Below are 21,448 nucleotides of genomic sequence, written 5' to 3'. Positions count from 1 at the left end.
TACTTGAGGTTCTCCAAGTACCAGCAAGTGGGGGAGTGCTGGGCCTTGTGGTTCCACAACAAAAACAATATTCTTTTTTAAAAAACACTTATGGCTATCAGCCCGGCACCAGGGGTGCTGGGGACAGCCCTGGGCTTCACCCCTGGCCCTTGGGTGCCTCGAGGGGGGGACCCCTTGATTTAAGGGGTCCCCACTCCTCCAGGGAACACCAGCCAGGGGTGACTAGTTGGGGGTGTAATGCCATGGCCGCAGGGTTCTACATAAATATGTTCCCCGGCTGTGGCATTATGTCCCTGGCAAGTGGAGTCCGGTGCTGGTTTTAAAAATATGGGGCACCCTTACATCTTTTATCCCCCATATTTTTGGAACCAGGACCGGACTAAGAGCACGGTGCTGGTTGTCCAAATACGGGGAACCCCTGTCCAATTTTTCCCCCAGTATTTAAACAACCAGGACCAGCTCAAAGAGCCCGAGGCTGGTTATACTTAGGAGAGGGGACCTCACACATTTTTTTAACATGTTTTAACCCATTCAGACCCCTATCAATTAAGTTAATGGAAGCCCAGGACAACAAAATTGCATTCATGTCCTCCTCCCACTCCCTTCCCAGTCCAAAACACTAAAAAAAAATTTCTATACAAATGTACAATATATCACAAGTATGATGAGCAGGTAGGCAGCGGGCATTGGCTGCATCAGACTGAGATGCAAATTAGTGGTGGAGGGCTGGGTTAGTTGATGGTAGGTGAGTTTGTGAGCCATTGGCGGTGGCAGCGGGCATTGGCTCAGGTGCAGTAGCGGGCATTGGCTCGGCGGCGGTAGGGGTCATCGACAGGATTCGGCGGACATTATGGCTGTAGTGCCTCACCAGCCACTGACCTCACTGCACGCCACTGCTACAAATGTGGGAAAATCTATATAACACATGTACCTGTGACAGGGAAGGTGGCCCCTCTCAGCTTTGGGCCCCATAGCAGCTGCACTCCCTGCACCTATGGTAGCTATGCCTTTGCTGTAACTTGTGTTCATGCATATGACTTTAAAATGAAAGCGATATAAATGCTGCAAGTAATTTTGAGTCAGGAAGATGGGATACATTTCATTTTATTTTGTGGCATACAGTAAAATGGGTGTTGTCAAAGTCGAAAAATATTGTAATGCATACACCATGTACTAACCACACACACATGCCCGCTGCGCGTGCACTTGTTCCGCCGTGCGTGCACATATCCGCAATTTGCGTATGCTCGCTCCCACGTTCCTGCGCGTGGTATGGGTATTTACGGCGGGGTTTGTGGGCGCATAGAGGGTTATCAGAACATTACATATTTAACCCAAATAGTGCACATTTTACACATAGCTCTCCCGCACCACATCAGCAAGTATCAACAGTTGAAATGATTCCAGGACTAAGGGATTCACCTTTGCATGATAGGAAGGGACAGACTAAGGTTAGAAGGTGATGTCTAGTATCCAGCTGTAGGGTATTTTAAGGGTAACATTCTGATGTTGGTTAGAGAAAGATCGCATTTTCCTGCGTATAGTTATGTGCAGAAGTAGAATATAGATATAAACTGTATTTACTGTATATTATGTATGCGGCGGGAATCCAGAGGATACCACCCACAAGTTGGGAAAGACATCGCCCACCTTTTCAAATCAACATATGACCTCTCCTGTAATGTAAAGATGCATCTCTGTGTCCAATGGACAATGAGATTACAGTAACCATTGTATTGTATATGGAAGTAGTGTATAAAAAGCCTGTTGCTGCCTGGCCGGTCAGAAGACTCTGAACGCTATCTACCTGATGAGCGGAGGACTGGTCCAGGTTGCGCAAGCGAACATTCTCACGTATGTACATTGACTGTAGCCATTATTCTGTTGTAGATTTATCTTGTTAGCCTTGTAGTGTATAATCTGTATTGTTATCCCTTTTTCAAATAATCCACTGTGGCCTTAGAACCCAGCGGTTAACTACATATCGGTGTTGTGTCCTCATTTCCCTGCTAGGGTTTAAAGCGTATTTAACTGTATAAGGTTTAAGAGAGTATTGATAAGGTGTACGCACTGCGGTACTTTATACCGTCAGCGCTGTGTAAGGTATAAGGTATAAATAACATCATTGCATTGCATTACTCATAAGGTTTAAAGGTTATCAAGAGTGTGTGCGCACGCTGTGCGTGCTTTGTACCCAGCGCGGCGTGTGTACGCTAAGTCCGTACAATGTACGGGACTCTGTACGCAAATAGCGTACAAAGTGCGTAGCGTGTGTATTAAGTCTAGCGGCCATAGCGGCTCCGAGGTAAAAGTTTATTTAGAGGTATAGCTTTATGGTTTAAGATAATATCGACATTATCAGTGTGGATTAATAGATCTACACTAAAAAGATCTACAGTCAATAGGTCTACCACTAATGGTTGACATGCATTTGGTTGACAGGGTCAAAAAGTCGATAGAGAACAGGTAAATAGTAGAAAAGGTTGATAGGGTCAAAAGGTCGACATGGAAATTGTCAACACAAAAAAAGGTAGACAATTTTTTTTGTTTTTTGGGGTGTATTGTCACTTTTCTGCCACAAACAAGCCTATTAATGTACTGCATCCCGTTAAATGGTTTACTTTGCTTGCTGTGCTTCGTGCACTATTCCCAGTTTCAGTCCACGTGGATGGTGAAGTATGACAAAGTTAAAAAACAACCCACAAAACTTGTGTTGATCATATGTGTATCATGTCGACCTTTTCACCCTAGATCTTTTGAACTGTCTACTTTTTACATGTTAACCTTTTGGCCCTGTCAACCTAATACATTCTTACCATTAGTGGTCGACCTATTGATTGTAGACCTTTTTAGTGTAGATCTATAGACCGGATACCATAAAATCAATGACTCACCAGGTACATGAATGACTAGACCACAATGTGTGACCAGATTTACCACATATGGTCATTCATTAGTCAAGTCAAAAGGGTCACATTTGGTCATTCTGTAGAGGATTTAGGAGTCTACGGGGTCTATGTAGTAAGCATTGGAAATACACTGCTCAAAAAAATAAAGGGAACACTAAAATAACACATCCTAGATCTGAATGAATGAAATATTCTTATTAAATACTTTGTTCTTTACATAGTTGAATGTGCTGACAACAAAATCACACAAAAATGATCAATGGAAATTAAAGTTATTAACCCATGGAGGTCTGGATTTGGAGTCACCCTCAAAATTAAAGTGGAAAAACACACTACAGGCTGATCCAACTTTGATGTAATGTCCTTAAAACAAGTCAAAATGAGGCTCAGTAGTGTCTGTGGCCTCCTCGTGCCTGTATGACCTCCCTACAATGCCTGGGCATGCTCCTGATGAGGTGGCGGATGGTCTCCTGAGGGATCTCCTCCCAGACCTGGACTAAAGCATCTGCCAACTCCTGGACAGTCTGTGGTGCAACGTGGCATTGGTGGATGGAGCGAGACATGATGTCCCAGATGTGCTCAATTGGATTCAGGTCTGGGGAACGGGTGGGCCAGTCCATAGCATCAATGCCTTCATCTTGCAGGAACTGCTGACACACTCCAGCCACATGAGGTCTAGCATTGTCTTGCATTAGGAGGAACCCAGGGCCAACCGCACCAGCATATGGTTTCACAAGGGGTCTGAGGATCTCATCTCGGTACTTAATGGCAGTCAGGCTACCTCTGGCGAGAACATGGAGGCCTGTGCGGCCCCCCAAAGAAATGCCACCCCACACCATTACTGACCCACTGCCAAACTGGTCATGCTGGAGGATGTTGCAGGCAGCAGAACGTTCTCCTTGGCGTCTCCAGACTCTGTCACGTCTGTCACATGTGCTCAGTGAGAACCTGCTTTCATCTGTGAAGAGCACAGGGCGTCAGTGGCGAATTTGCCAATCTTGGTGTTCTCTGGCAAATGCCAAACGTCCTGCACGGTGTTGGGCTGTAAGCACAACCCCCACCTGTGGGCGTCGGGCCCTCATACCACCCTCATGGAGTCTGTTTCTGATCATTTGAGCAGACACATCCACATTTGTGGCGTGCTGGAGGTGATTTTGCAGGGCTCTGGCAGTGCTCCTCCTGTTCCTCCTTGCACAAAGGCGGAGGTAGCGGTCCTGCTGCTGGGTTGTTGCCCTCCTACGGCCTCCTCCACGTCTCCTGATGTACTGGCCTGTCTCCTGGTAGCGCCCCCATGCTCTGGACACTACGCTGACAGACACAGCAAACCTTCTTGCCACAGCTCGCATTGATGTGCCATCCTGGATGAGCTGCACTACCTGAGCCACTTGTGTGGGTTGTAGGGAGGTCATACAGGCACGTGGAGGCCACAGACACTACTGAGCCTCATTTTGACTTGTTTTAAGGACATTACATCAAAGTTGGATCAGCCTGTAGTGTGTTTTTCCACTTTAATTTTGAGGGTGACTCCAAATCCACACCTCCATGGGTTAATAAATTTGATTTCCATTGATAATTTTTGTGTGATTTTGTTGTCAGCACGTTCAACTATGTAAAGAACAAAGTATTTAATAAGAATATTTCATTCATTCAGATCTAGGATGTGTTATTTTAGTGTTCCCTTTATTTTTTTGAGCAGTGTATAAAAAGTAGATGGAGATAAAGTACCAGCCAATCAAATCACAACTGTCATGTTGCAGATTGTGTTTGAAAAATGACAATTGGTAGCTGGTTATTTGGTACTTTATCTCTCTTCAAGGCTTATTACATAGTCCCCTTAATTTCTAAGTAGCCTCTAGAACAGCAATAGGAAGCCCAATACATTTTCAAAGGTTACAAGTGTGGCCTCCAACTTTTTGCGAGGCATCATATTACCCTTTATCTCTGAAATAATTTAAAACAATACAGTTAGCAAAATAGAGACAAATTTGTAATTATATATTTAAATGTATTTTAATGAATAAAAGTGAACCATCACACTATGATATTTATGGAATGTTGGTAAACAGCGAGCAAACTGTTTTGCTTTCATTCCTCAAATTGGCTTCCATATCATAAATATGGCTAATACCCCTTTCATACATACAACAAGAACCTGGGATTTTTTTTCCTGTGAATGTACATCGACCCATGTTTTTGCTATGTGTGAGCAGGAATGACCCAGGTCGGAGTCCGGGGTCCATGACTCTGTATTACACCTGTAGTTTGAATGCATCCAGTCCTGGGATTTTAGACCCGGGTTGTCAGAAAAGTGATTGATTGGCTGTTTGGCACCTAAACCACATGAGAGGGGAACACATTCAGCACATTGAAGGAGACACAATGACAGCCACACCGTCAACACTAGCAAATGCAGCAGGAGGTATAGTAGGCAGCCGCAGCACCAGTGAGGCAGCCACAGCACCAGTGGGCAGATGCAGCACCAGTGGGGTCAGTAGACACAGTGGGCAAGCAGCAGCACCAGTGGGTCAGCAACAGCACCAGTGGGCATATGCAGGAGACCCAGTGGGCTAGCAGCAGCACCAGTGGGCCAGCAGTGGCCCCATTGACCAGCAGCAGCATCAGTGGGCAGAAGCAACAGGAGAGAGCGTGACCCACTGGAGTGACAAAGAGGTATACAAATTCCTTGCAGTAAGGAGAACAAGAAACAAATTACTGGCATGGTAAAAAATGCCATAGTCTATATGAACATAGCAAAGTTCTTGGCCAGCAGAGGGGTTCCACATACCCAACAAGTGATGAATAAACTTAAAGTTCTGAAAAATCAATACACCAAAGTCCAAGTGGTACAGCCTGGATGGAGTGGGCCTTTTATGAGCAATGCAATAACATTTTTGGATCCAATTAGTACTGTGAATCAGGCTGCGTCTCCAGAAAACTGCCAAGATTCCATGAAATCCTAGCCACTATTTAAGAATTCAGCGATGGAACAGAGTAATATTGATTCATCCTATCCTGAAGAACCAATGAATATTGTACATCATGCGAGATCCCAGAGAAACCACCAGAGACTGCGTAGGCTGCATAGTCCCAGCAGAAGGAACCACTGGAGAAGCAGTAGTTACGTTCCAACAGTAAGTTTACCTCTGATGACTTTAGTGCACCGTAGACTTAAACAGGGTTTTATTATCCTAAAAAAATGCTTTTCTGAAAACAGTATCTGTTGCAGTATAAAGCTTAGTGTGCGGGAGGGAGGAGTACTCAAGCACAGATCAGCTAACATCACTGCTATTTTATGTATGTGCAATATGTTCAAATGTGCTAATGTATTGTCTTTATTTTTTTCTAGTTTACAACGTTCCTGCCAAGAAAAATAAAATTGTCTAAAGTTAAACAAGCTACCCGCTCCATGACCAACATCCTCAGTGAGCAGCTCAGAGAAATGATGGCACGATACAAGTACAAGAGGATACCCAGATGTAGTGTCTCTTTGAAAATGAACGAGCCTTGCAAGATTATTTTGTAACACAAGAAATGTCTAAGCAAGAGCGCATGCATGACAGGCAAACGGTGTTCCTATGGCAGCTTTTCTCAGGTACACAAGCATACCCTCTTCAAGCCCTACACTCTCCTCAATTCCAACGGCATCCTCAAGGCCAACACTCTCCCCAAGATCAAACCATCCATACTATTCAGAAGGTAATTATGACACTTAGGGCGGTATTCAAATTATTTTTCACGACCAATCTCCTTTCTAAAGTGATCCCCGTTAAAGCATATATCGCGCCCATAGCAATGAGGATTTAGCTGCTTAATGGGGTGGGTGCCCTCACTACTGCAGGGGTAGCAGGCTGAAATGATAATACCACGCCCATCAGCAGAAACAGAACGGGTGTGGAAGAGGGTGAAAAGAATTGAATACCGCACATAGAGGGTCAAATGTTTCTGACCCGTCTAATCCACCTCACAATATGCACCCTGAGTACTCTTTTTATAGAAACCTGTAGGTAGGTATAATTGTACTGTTTTTGATAATGTATACCTTTGTTTAGTTTACATGGCTGCATTTAAAAAAAATCTTCTTTCTTAAAAGCAAATGCTTATATTTATATTTATCTATATGCTTATGCACAAATGTATGTGTGTTTCTGCACATGGGTGTATTTAAGCAGAGACTGTTATGTTTTATCTGCAGCAAATTTATATTTCTATATTCTTATTTACAAATGTATATGCTTGTACCTGCACATGGGTATATTTGAGCAGGAAAGTTATGTGTTTTTTTTTAATTGTTTATTTCATTTTCAAGTTATACAGGGTTACAGTAGCCCCCCACAACAGGTGGGGAGGGTATATCCGTAAAACAACATTATACTTAGAGCAGAGATATAATCTAAAAACAGAGATCAAGGGGTTCCCATATTGAAAAAACATCATGTTGATAATAAAGGAAATAGAGATAAAGTATACACCGAGAGCGACCAAAGCACTTCGATTAATTAGGAACCAAAAGAAAAAGAAAAACAATCTCGTGGCTGTAACAGTAGAGAGAAGAAAGATAAAGAGAAAGCAAGAAAAGAGAAAAGAAGAGAGGGGAAAGACGAGGAAAGTATAGAGTGGAGAGAAAAGAGACAGAGTCGGAGGGTCCGCCGGAGCGCCTCATTATACAGCAAATACCGCTCGGAGCGCTAGTGTAAAATAGGAGGTAATACTTAAGGTACACGAAAAGGTCGTATTAAGGACGGTCACACACCTACTCCATAGGGGGCGAGACTACTAAAATCACATTAGAAATGCAGCGGAGCCCTCAGGGGAGCGCGTTCTACGTGCTGGAGCTTGAGAGTTGAACCATAATTCCCAAATCTCAAGAAACTGGAAAGATCTGCTATGGAGGTATGCAGTGATTTTTTCCATGCTTGCGAAGTATCATACTTTATCAATGACCCGCTTAATAGGGGGGGCCTCCTTCTGTTTCCAATGGAGAGCAATTGAGCAGCGAGCAGCATTTAAAATCTGTGTCAGGAAAGTTATGTTTTATATACAAGATTTTTTTATTTTCAATTGAAAACGTATTTGTATATGACAAAAATGTATTGAGGCTATGTTGAAAACTATTTTTTTTATTGCAGTGTAATCTATGGTTATTAATAAAAACCACATTTGAAACAAACTGTTGTGGCCTTTAGTTCAGTCAAAACTGAGATTTAAATGATGTAATTATTGTGAGCCAAAAAAGCATCCCTTTTAACCAATAAACTAGCTAAATTTTTTCTAAAAACCGCTCAGAAATTTTTATTTTTTTATGATTGAACTAGGTTCCGAATATATATTTAAAATATAATCATTACAATTTTATTGAAAAAGAAACATTAAAAATCTTCAAAAAAAATAATATTTTTTAATAAACATTAGTACAACCGACAATGGTCAGAAAATCAGATCATCGATGGCTGAAACATTGCAACCATCATGACTTCATATATTTTCCAGCACCTGCTCCTCTCTGCCGCCTTCGGAGGTACAGAGGAAAAGTGAAGGCTGCTTTTTAACATTTCACAAAGGGTTGCTAATGTTACAGTAAAGGCCAATAAGGTATTAGCATGCATAATCCGGGGAATAGAGACAAGGAATGAAAGTGTAATCCTGCCACTGTATAAATCATTGGTACAGCTGCATCTAGAATACTGTGTACAGTTCGGGGCACCTCACTATAAAAAAAAAACATCGTAGAACTTGAAAAGTTTCAGAGACGAGCTACAAAATTAATTAAAGGTTTAGAGTCATTGGATTATGAGGAAAGGCTATCTAGGTTAGATATGTTTTTACACTAGAAAAAAGGCATCTAAGAGGACACATGATTAATATTTACAAATACATTAAAGATGGAACTATGAGGCGATTTGCTTATCGCGAGATCTGTACACAGGACACTCGGTCACCCTCTAAGGTTAGAAGAGAGGAGGTTTCATACACAGTGAAGAAAAGGTTTCTTCACAGTGCGGCAGTAAGGATATGGAATTCACTGCCAAAAAGGTTGTAAAGTCTGACTCAATTGATGTGTTTAAGAAAGGGCTAGACACATTTTTAGCTGAATACGGCATCCATGAATACAATCTGTAATAACAATGTATGACGGTATCTGGCTCAGTGAAAGATAATCCAGTGTTTAGCAGTAAATCAAAATATAGATTTAACTCGATGGAAGAGCCCAGCCTGGTGTGGTCGAATATGACCTATTTCCTGGGTTATTGGTGTAGTATGCATGGGAGTCTGAGACTGAGACCTGGGCTGAAGCTTGGTTGATATACCCGGGTTGTACCCATGTATTATGTGTGAAAGGGGTAACTGGAGAGCATCCTTAGTACAAAATCATGAAGAAAATAAAATTCTAATATACAGGAAAGATATATTTCCAATAAGGCTGCATCAAGAAATCCACATATGAATGAAAATTTGCATAAAATGAACTTGAAACTCAATAGGAACTTAACTGAAATTGCTTTTATTTTAATTAATTTTTTAATTAATTTTTAAATTAAAAATACAGGTATGAGATCAATTAAGCACAATATCCCTTTTTATGGAAACAGGTCTAATATAAACCCCTTGTTTAAAATCTAATAATACACATTTTAATAAACGATTTCGGTCTTCCACTTTTTATTAAATAGAAGCAATACTTTACTCCGCTCCCAATTATCCTATCCTTTTAATCACATGTATCTTTCATCTACCAATTATAATTTGGCAGAGAAGCCAGTTTCTAGATATATTTTGTCCAATTGCAAGAAAAAGTTTAACCATACAATAGAGGCACATTATAATTATAATTATCATGTTTATACATTTTGCAGTGATGTACCTGTAGGGGATTTTGATACACGTTACAAACAGTGAAATAAAACAGAATGTAACGATGGCCCTTTCCAAATGGTCTTACAAGCTAAGAGGTGTGGGAAACAATATATAAGGGAGCTGGTAGGTATGTGTGTATGGCTGTTGTATGTAAGGCGGTAACATTATCATCTGCTAATAATAAAGCAATCATGTAATAAGGTCAGTTCCAATCAGGGCCATAATGAATGTATGTGCAACTGGTGCATTTGGCGTAAGGCCAAGGGGGCAGCATATTTCCTACCACTACGGCATCCTGTAACACTGTTCTACTTTTATAGGCACCCAGCTGCAGGGAAAGCGTCAGGGTGTATCCTTATGATGTGCCCACCAGCCACCTTCATGCTCATCAAAATCTACCCCAATGCTTGTGTGATGTCAGAAGTGCTGGAAGCAGGGAATGGGATGTGCGGCACCAGAGCACACAGATGACCTGCTTTAGCACTGTTCCCAATGTTCCCTCTCTTTCATGGATGTTTAAGCAGTATCTTAACAAGAAAGCATAATACTGTAGTTTAACTTAATGAAAGTGATGGTTCTAGGTTTGGCATGGAATCCCAGTGGCTGGGATCCTGCCGGTCAGAAAGCCGACGCCGGGATCCCGGACACCAGAACGGTGGCAGCGGGGCAAGCCCTAGAAACCCACTTGCAGGCTAGGCAATTGGCCTTTGATATATATATATATATATATATATATATATATAGAGTTTAGATTTAGACTTTAGATTGTTGTACCTTTCACACACATTGATGCCCCTCTATTTAGAAAAGTTTTCTCTAGGGAGTGGAAAGCAATAGAGAATCCAAGGAAGGAGGGGTTTGGGGTTTGCGATCAGGACCATTGTTTCCCGTAACATACATACCTTCTCCCACTCCTGCCAGAGTCTGCACTACTCCCCCGTAAAAATATGTGTATGTCACAGGTGACGATCCTCCTGATCCCCCCTTCTTTTCCCCAGAAGTTGCCACTGGTGGAAAGTAGCAGTCTATTTAAGTCATAGGTCTGAAAACTTTGTCCTTATTACCCCACACAGTGCATGTTTTGCAGGTAACCCAGTAGGTGCACAGGTGTATTAATTACTCACAGACACATTTTAAAAGGTTCGCAGGTGGCGTTAATTATTTCACTTGTGATTCTTTGAGGAGACCTGTAAAACATGCACTGTGTGGGGTAATGAAGACCGAGTTTGCAGACCTATGATTTAAGTGAATTGTATCACACAAAAAGTGAGTTTTATACATATGTATCCTCACAAATCGCACCAAATAGCCCATTTGGCACACTGCAGATTATGCAACTAAGCAATGTCATGTCTCTTGTTTTGCATCAAATATGCATCTTATTCCCACAGTGAATGTGATAAAAGTACAATACATGTGTACCCTGCATGCAGTTGCTGTGAGCGACTCGAATGCTAACTTTGGAAAAAGGCAAAAGATTGAGGACTGATATGAGTGAGCCACACCATGCATCCCGCTGCACAGCTCTGTGCTTAACCTTCACCTTTATATCAACTGTATTGTGTCAAAAACACAAATCCTAACTGCCATGTGACACAGACACGAAATGAAGATATAAGTATGAAAGTCTGAGAATGTAATCCAAATCTTGCAAAATGTGACGATGATACGTGATAATAAGCACTTCACCATTTAGAAAATTAACACATATCATTAATAACCCTATACAGGATACCATCCCAACCTCACCCACATACAAACAATTACCTGTATATCTCAGCAGAAAGCACAAGCTGATAAAAATGAGCAATTTCATTTCTCTAAATTCCTTCGGACCGCTCTTCAGTGTGAAATGCTGGTGTCCTGTAGCTAAATTACAGCGAGCATTAGTTTTTATAGTAGGAAATTGGAATACAGTGCATGTTGTAGTGACGTACTAAAGACAATGATATAATTATTGGCCAATTTTTGTACAGGCATTTAAAGAGGTGGGTCCTGCTTAAATTCACATACCTTCATCTTTATGCTGACTTCTGACACCTTCATTGTTAAGAAATTTTTTTATTTAGGAATGTGGTTGTGCTGTTGGAGAGGACACTAAATTTTTGAAGCTGAGAAGTTGCCCTGCCTTACCCCTCAGGTTATATGTCACAAGCTGTCCTTGAAACGGAAAATATTGTTTTATTATTCCTGCAGCTTTAGGTGAGTTATGGGTACAGAAAGCAGTGTATGATTGTTAACATTAGTAGAGTATGGACAGTGTAATGGTTAGCATTACTGCCTCACAGCACTGATGTCATGGGTTTGATTCCCAGCATGGCCCTTTGTGGAGTTTGTACATACTCCCCATACTTGCGTTGGTTACCTCCCGATACTCCGGTTTCCTCCCACAATTCAAAAATATACTGGTAGGTTAATTGGCTCCCAAAAAAATTAACCCTAGCATGGATGTGTGTGTGTGTGTGTGTGTGTGTGTGTGTGTGTGTTTACATGTGTTAGGGAATATAGATTGTAAGCTCCACTGGGGCAGGAACTGATGTGAATGGTCAAATATTCTCTGAAAGCGCTGTGGAATATGTGTGCGCTATATAAATAACTGGTAAAAATAATAATGACAAGTGCTAATACTAGAACTTAAAAACTGCTTATGTTCACATTAAGAAAAAAGAATGTATGAAAATACAAAGTATAACATCACTAAAGCTGCTAACAAAAATAATCCATACCAAGAGAAAATATATATTAAAGTGTAACAATATACTAAAAAAAAAAGTAATAACAATTCACATGTATTAACATGTAAGATGTAATGCTATTCAGTAACAAACCACACAGTTTCTACATAAAAAGTGATCCCAAAGACGTTTGTAACATAAACAGCACAGCAACGTGTCCAGGAGCTTAGATTATATTGAAATATTTAAGGCACGGAGATCTCAGCTCACTGTATGTTTAAGCCATCAGCCCTTCTTATGTCAATTACAATTCTGAATGGCCACAACCAATTAGAAGGTTTTACAGTTATTTAATTCACAGAAATTGGGCAAAATTTAGGGGTGGTTCTTACAGTCATCAGTTGGTATACAATGTGCCTTGTTTCGTCCACTCAGAAAATCAAATTCTGCCATACATCAATATTGCCTTAACAATTTCTGTAGCACATCTGGGTTTATCAGGGATGCACGGATAACAGAAATATGTAAGTTTTTCCAGCCAATCAACTCAACATAGAACTAAGTTTTGAACAATGTATAAATCATTAAATATAGAATTGCCTGTATATATTATCCCACATTGTCATATATAAATTATGAAACAGATATTGCTTATAAACAAATATGTTAATCTATTAATAAACACTTGTGGAGGTGGGGATAGTCTGACCAGGAGAATTATTGGTCAAATTTCCTTTATACAGTAGTTAAATGATTCACTTGAATCCTTCACCAAATATATGAGCATCAGGCATAATAATTAGAAATACAATTAAAATAGAGGAAATTAATAATATTAAAGCATATTGATGACTAAAGCTATATCCAGAATTGAACACAGTATTCTAGATGAGGCCGTACTAATGCCACTGTATACGGTCATTAGTACGGCTTCATCTAGAATACTGTGTTCAATTCTGGAGGCCATATCTTCAAAAGGATATTAATACATTAGAGACTGTACAAAGAAGGGCAACTAAAATGGTGCATGGCCTACATCACAAAACATACCCAGAAAGACTAAGAAATCTCAATATGTATAATTTGGAGGAGAGAAGGGAAAGAGGGGACATGATAGAAACTTTCAAATATATCAAGGGTTTTATCAAAGTCCAGGAGGGAAACATTCTTCAAATGAAGAGGAGCAATAGTACACGAGGACATGCACTGAGACTGGAGGGGGGGAGAGGTTCAGGGGAAATTTGAGGAAAACTTACTTCACAGAAAGGGTAGTGGACAAGTGGAATAGGCTCCCATCAGAGGTGGTAGTGGCTCAGACATTAGAGCAATTTAAACATGCATGGGATAGATATAAGGATATCCGTACAAATAAATAAGGATCAAATAAAGTTTGAGATAAAAATATGGTAAAAAAAAAAGGGGCAGACTAGATGGGCCAAGTGGTTCATATCTGCCGTCAAATTCTATGTTTCTATATTTCTATATATGTATCAGGACTGTCTCCCATAACTTCTCAGTACTTAACCACTTGCCTGGCATGGTCGCATAAGATGCGTCCATGCCTGCATGTGCTTTATCTGACCTGGTCGCACAGGATGCGGCCAGTCAGATAAACTGTGTTAGCAGCGGCAGGGAAGGGAAACTTCCCTCCGCTGCTGCTGGCAGAGGGACCGGAAGGACCCTCTGCCTCCCTGCACCCTCCCCCTGTGTCTGCTGTGCTGCCAATCATTGCAGATCGGTCAGCATGGCAGGATCCATCACCACCAGCGGCTGCAAACAATAGCAGCCACTGGTAAGGGTGACCGCGAGTAACCTCACCGCTGACCGCAAAGTTCCCACCATTAAAGATAATGGTGCGGCTGTGCGATGCGCTGTCTGTCAGCTCAGACGCGCAAAGCCAATCAGGAGAGTGCCACAACGTGGCGCTCCCTGATTGGCTGAAGGGACCCTCTGTGACAGGAGTCACGGGGGTTCTCAGTATTCGGGGAAAGGGGTCCCATGTGTAAACATGGGACCCCTTTCAGTGCGTGGATCGGGTATGCGGTTTGTTTTTTTGCCAAGTACGTGGATTACAAAAAAAGAACAGGACACACCGGATTTAGGTGAGTATAATTTTATTTTCAGGTACCCCGGATTGTACTTGGAGATGTGGACAGAGTCGGCGTGTGAACATAGGTATGTATGTATGTAATAAAGTTGTACTTTCACGTGTGCGTGTCCTGTTTTTCTTTGGGTATTTTTTTTGCAGAAGAACTACAGGTACCAGCGGGCCCGTTTTACCCCCGCATGCTGGTACTTGTGGTTCTCCAAGTACCAGCTTGCGGGGGAGGCTTGCTGGGACTTGTAGTTCTTCTGCAAAAATCAATATTCTTTTATTTTACACAAGGCTATCAGCCCCCCATCCGCAGCCCTTGGATGGGGGGGACAGCCTCGGGCTTCACCCCTGGCCCTTGGGTGGCTGGAGGAGGGACCCCTTGATTTAAGGGGTCCCCACTCCTCCAGGGTACCCCGGCCAGGGGTGACTAGCTGGGGATTTAATGCCACGGCCGCAGGGACCGGTATAAAAGTGTCCCCCGACTGTGGCATTATCTCTCCAGCTAGTGGAGCCCGGTGCTGGTGTTAAAAATACGGGGGACCCCTACGCTTTTTGCACCAGGACCGGATGCAGAGCCCGGTGATGGTTCTAAAAATATGGGGGATCCCATGTCAATTTTCCCCCTGTATTTTTACAACCAGGACCGGTTTAAAGAGCCCGAGGCTGGTTATGCTTAGGAGGGGGGACCCCACACAATTTCTTTTATGGTTTTTTAACCATTTTTGTGCCATCCGAAAAGTCGAATCCAGAACGCACTTATCCGTCAATTGGTCCGTTTTTCGACAGCGGGACTGTCGAATCCGTTTTTTATTGAATATGTCGAATTCCGGCACCCGCCGGCCGGAATTCGACGGTCGAATTGTGTCGAATTTAAAAACGGGCGAAAAAAAGCCGCAATTCGCCCGGAATTTCATATACCCCAAAGTGTACTAATTTATTTATTGTATTCTTCTCAGTAAAGGAGACCATTTTTATTTGAAAATTCCATGTTAATGCTATGAGAAATATTTATTATCAGTAGGACAAGAAACACGATTGAAATTAGTTTAATACCTATTACACAGTTGAGTACTATCTTTCAGGACTGCTAGAATAATGAGCCTAATGGAAAAATAAACTTCTTGTTTGCATAACAAATTGAACCTGTCCCGTCACCTGGTTGTAACACCATCATGCTCAACCTTCCTAAGTCTAATATGTCAGGGATTTGCTTCATCATGTTCCATGTATTATCTTGAGAGACTGTGGAGTTTATTTAATAAACGTCGATCTCAACTAGTTTTTATTGAATTCAAATAGATTCAAATCAGTATCAATTGATGTTGGGTTTCAGGGGATAAAACACACATTTAATAAGAGATGATTTTTAATTTTTAAATGTTAGTAATTGTGTGTTTTAGCCCTGGAAGTACAACATCGATTTAGATTGATTTGAAATTTATAAAAAAGTGGATGAAAATCGACCTTTAGTAAATATACCCGTGTCTTATAAACTTTTACAAAATATTCTATTTGTGTTCAAGAAAGTGAAAGTTCTTTTTGTGAGGACGACATACTTTAATCTAGGGGTGACTCAGTGGGATACTTAAATCAATGCTGGAGGTCTACTAAATAGGAATAGCCAATTGTCTGTCCCATATTAATCCTTAGGATCGACATCGGATCACTATCTCTGTATTTAATTCAAAGAAAAAGCAGTAAAATAATATTGATCTTCTATTGGATTGATATTATTTTTATGCATGAGTAGTCGGGGAGTCAGGGCCAGGGGTGGTCTTCAGGTTGCCGGTGGCCGGGCTCCCGACGACCGCCATACCGGCGCCGGAATCCCAACCGCCGGCATACCCTGGAGGGAGAATAGATAGTGTGCCCGCAGCGTGGCGAGCACAGCGAGCCCACAAGGGGCTCATTTGCGCTTGCCCAGCTGTCGGTATGCCGGCTGTCTGGATTCCAGCACCGGTATGCTGGTCGCCGGGAGCCCGACTGCCGGCAACACATACTACACCCAGGGCCAGCCATGTGTGCACAGTTAAAGAAATGAAAAAGCTCAAGCATTTCAAGTCGAGTAAGAGACATCTAAGACCAGATATGAAAGATGGACACTAGCATCATGATGTTAGGATCGTGAGCTGTGAGAAACAATAAAAAAATCTAGATCTATATTTACCATGAAGATCAATCTTTATGAAAGATCGAGTATAGATTCCCATCTCTACTTTGAAGCAGGACCGGACTGCCCATCTGACACTTCTGGCAAATGCCACACAGAGAGACTGGGGCTGGCCGAGCAGCTCATCCTCCTGACACTCTGCTTAACTACTTGGCTCTCATAGACATTGGCTGGCTGAGCAGCTCCGCCTCCAGGCGTTCTGCATGGCCACCTGGCATAGGCCAGGCCCCCCTAACTATCAACAAACCTCACGAGCCATGACTGCATCCCTTTTTTGTGTGCACATCTGAGGCACGCGCATACAGTGAAATGCCAGGGCTGTATATGTAAAAAATAATGCAAAAATAGTACAGTATGAACATATATTTATTAAAACAGTAAATACAATTATCAAGATATATTCAAAAATTAAAGTCAGTATCTATAAATTCTCCAATTTATGGATATCTCTTCCACAAGAATGCTTTCATTGAATGGGAATGACATACTGTAACGTTAACAATATCTTACACTTTTTAAAAAAGGTGTAATACTAAATTTGCTGTCGGGATCCTGGCGGTCACATGGGACACCGGCATCCCGACCTTCAGAATACCATCAGGGGTGGGGTACTTATTTTACCCCTCCCTTGTCCCCTACCCTAACCCTAACTCGCCTGGGGTGGCGGTTAGGGCTAAGATAGTGGGGGTGGTGGCTAGGGCTAAAACACCAGGGGTGTCAGCTAGGGCTATGATACAGGGAGTGGAGGCTATGGCTAACCCCCATCTAGTGCCTAACCCTAATCCCCCTAACCCTAATAAGCATCCTGATACTTATATTTGGGATGTTGGCGGTTGGTGATATAGCGCAGGGATTCTGAGAGGTGTCTGGATTATGGCGTCAGTCACATGACTACCGGCATCCTGACTGGCGGGATGCTAACAGCATCCCTTTAAAAATCCTTAAATTAATTTATTAACATAATAACTTGCTCATCATATATATTTAGTTTTATATATTCATGGTAGGTTTCTTTCCTCACGAGTCATTACTTCATTGGCAATAGCCAGGAAATAATTAATCTAGGCAGGTGTTTACTGGGGTACAAAAGAGACTTCAACCCAAATGTAATAGTCGTGTGGGAAGTAATATTTTGTGATTTAACCACTAGATTTAAAGGAGCAATTTAGTCAAAAGAAAAACCAGCAAACTTATTTCTTGAAATCTAGCAGCTAAATCTCTGAAATATCGCTGCTGTCTGAGACTAGCAGGCTATTATATTTGGGTCTTTTGGAGGGACAGACATACAGTAAGAGAGACAAAGAGAGGGGTTGACAGAGATGAAAGAGAAAGAAAGACAGCTGGGGAGATGAAAGAGAGACACATGGTAAAGGGGGACAGAAGGGACATATGAGAGAAAGATGGGGTGATTGGAACAGGGGAGAGAGAGACAGGAGGAGCGGGCCAAGGTGAGAGAGAGAAGCTTGCACTGAGATAGATAGATAGATAGATAGATAGATAGGGGACAGAGATGAGGGAGACAAATGAAGAGAGGGGGCTATATGAGAAAGATAGACCAGGGTAGTGGGAACATGATTGGCAGATAGGATGATAGGGAACAGAGATGAGACAGAAAGGGGAGGGGAGCAAATGAGAGAGATAAATTGGAAGGGGCAGGAGATGAGAGAGACAGATGGTAGAATGCGGAACCAGAGGTACAGATAAGAGATAGAGAGATAGCAGAGGAGGCAGAAGGGACAGAGATGAGAGAGATGGATGGGGACAGTGATGAGGAAGATCAGAGGAAGAGGAAAAAAATGAGACAGAGATGGAAGAGTGGCAGATAGATACAAGAGAGAGAAAGAGTGAGAGAGAGAGAGAGAGAGAGAGAGATAAATGGAAGGAGGGGGACAGAGATTAGAGAGAGGGAGACACATATACATAGATAAAGGGGGAATGGGTCAGGAGGGACAGAGATAAGAGAGAGACAAACCTGGGCAGGAAAGACAGTGATGAGAAGTTGGGGAAGACAGAGGAAAAAAATGTGCAACAGCAGGCATGATATATAGTGTCCCAGTGAATGATGGATTCAAAATACTAGTTATTGAACAGATAATAAAATGTACAGATTAATACAAAGAGGTTCACAAATTCACAAAAATACAATGTGCAGTTAGATTAATTATGTAGCTAGAGAAAACAAAGTTACAGTTTCCTGTTCGCAAAAGCTACATTTTAGTAGAGAAATGGGTGGACAAATTAGGGTGAAGAAGGCAGAGGTGGGGGTGGGGGGGGACAAAGACTGGAGAGATAAGGGAATTGCTGGGAGGCTATATTCAAACAATTTGTTTTGAAAGACATGTTTGAAAGCTGGGAGGATGGATAAAAGTCTAATGGAGTGTGGGAGGGCATTACAGAGGTTGGGCATGTCCTTCAAGAAATACTAAATGTGATTTTTTGAAGTACTGTTCTTTGAAACAACCCACTTTTGTCCTCCCTTATTTTCCTTCTTTCTCTCTGTATACCAAGCAAGGTCTTAATATTGTAGTGACATGCCGTCCATCCAATAGATACATACATTCCCAGTTTTTGTTTAACCATCTAAATATCTATGCAGTCAAAACAATACAGCTTATTAGTCTAAACCAGTGGTTTCCAAACTTTTTTGAATCACGGCGCCCTAGAATATCAGAATTTTTTTCACGGCACCCCTAGGCCAAAAATTTCTTATTGAGAAATTTAGAAAGAAATATTACATTAAGTAGATCGCGTTTATATGTCATCCTTAGGGTCAGTTGTGTGGTGAGGGACAAGATTTGCTTCTGTTTGGCCATATATTTTATGACTGGCAGCCACCAGCACTGGTTTTGCCTATTATATTGACCATGAATAATTTGAATTGGTCCTGGACCACCAACCCAGGGCACCCCTGCAAGTGTCCCGAGGCACCCCAAGGAGCCACGGCACACGGTTTAGGAACCTCTGGTCTAAACCCAGTTTATTCATATCCAAAAATGAGTCACAGCAGAATGAACCATAGGTTTGCAATTCACGCAAGTCTGCCTTTATGCTACATAATAGATACAGTATAATGTCTGGATATTAAATACTCTGTCTTCTGTTTATGTCTTTCACTGTCTTTGCCATGTTCTATGTTTATTTTCCCCATCTTTTAAAAGTTAATCTGCACTGTCACCCTTCACAGTACACCCCACCACGACAACAATAAAAGGTAGGCACAGTCAACAATACTCCTGTACATCTACTTAATTGTCACGCTTTTGTCTATTTTTCCCAAATACCTGCATCATTCTCTGTCCCATGAATCATCCAGGGTAAACAATGCGTCTGTCAGGGCCAGGTCTCTCCACATTGTGAGTTCAGAACTTTCTTCACACCGGAATTCCCTCCACTGCCGGGGCATGGGTCCTGCTATGTTGGATTAGGTCACCTGTCTACTTCCATCCAGTCAGTATTCAGCATCGACTCAGGTGACTCCAGCAGCCATTCAGAGCGCAGCCAGCCTTATTTAAGGGCTCTCAGGTGCACCGGCCTTTTACCATTGTGTCACTGTATCTCCAGACACCATTATGGTCTCCTGTAGTCGTCTCAGCAAGACTTTACACGCTCTGCTGCCAGAATATCTGGTTCCATCCCAGTCCCAGTGCCTGGCTCCAGGTATCCGGTTCAATCCTGGTTCCAGTGCCCATCTCCATTTATCTGGTTCCATTCCAGTCCTAGTTACCTGTGCATTCAAGTTTCCAGCTACACACAGATCGGATTCCAATCTGATACCCTGTTACATATTATTCAGTGAGCTGGTTCTACTAAGACACACAAGCACCATTTACCTCAATGTCACTCGCCTTTTTTGACTCACTCATTCTTATACAGTTCCCTGCTATAGTTCCCACATACAGTATGCAAAGGAACTTTATAAAGCCACTTCGGGGTCTATTTAAAATGGAGATAAAGTGGATGCACATAAAGTACCAGTCAACCAGCTCCTAACTGTAATTTTTCAAACAGAGTCGATAACATGGCAGTCAGGAGCTGATTGGATGGTAATTTATTTCCATCCACTTTATCTCCACCCAAGGCTTAGTAAGTAGACCCCTAAGTGGCTTAATGAAGTTTGTTAGCAAACCAAAAAAGCTCGCTAATGGGCAAAGCGATGTCGCACTGCAGGTGGGGCAGATGTAACATGTGAAGGGAGATTTAGATTTGGGTTAGTGTTAATATAAAGCAGCCAGTATTTAGCATACACAGAAACAAAATAATCAAGCCAAATTTAAATCTCTCTGCCAATGCTGAATCTGCCCCACCTGCAGGGCACATGTTTTTGCCCATTAGTGTGCTTTTTTGGTTTGCTAACAAACCTGAATATCCCCCTTAGTTTCCTGCACACTGCTTCTTGTCCTGCTCCTTGCATTTCAAGTACAAACAGGCCCATTGGCATGACATTAATGACATTAGCAGTGACAAATAGCACAACCTGCACTGTAGCAACATATGTTTCTCATTCAACCTTTGACAAGGGCATGAAAAGAGTGACTCCCAAACATCAGTTATGCAACAAGACCCTCAAAATAGCCTTTTTCAAGGATATTTGTTGTTAGGGATTTACTCCTTGTATCACAGTTCACATATTCTTCACCTCTAAAAATAAAGATTACTAGTGTTTCAACAACATAAAAAATTGCACCTTGTTAACTAATCTTTCAAGTTATTTTTTTTTTGTTTAAAAATTTACAATATGACACATCGC

This window comes from Pseudophryne corroboree, chromosome 2, assembly GCF_028390025.1.
Source record: "Pseudophryne corroboree isolate aPseCor3 chromosome 2, aPseCor3.hap2, whole genome shotgun sequence".
Classification (NCBI taxonomy): Eukaryota; Metazoa; Chordata; class Amphibia; order Anura; family Myobatrachidae; genus Pseudophryne; species Pseudophryne corroboree.
This window is presented reverse-complemented; position numbering follows the sequence as displayed.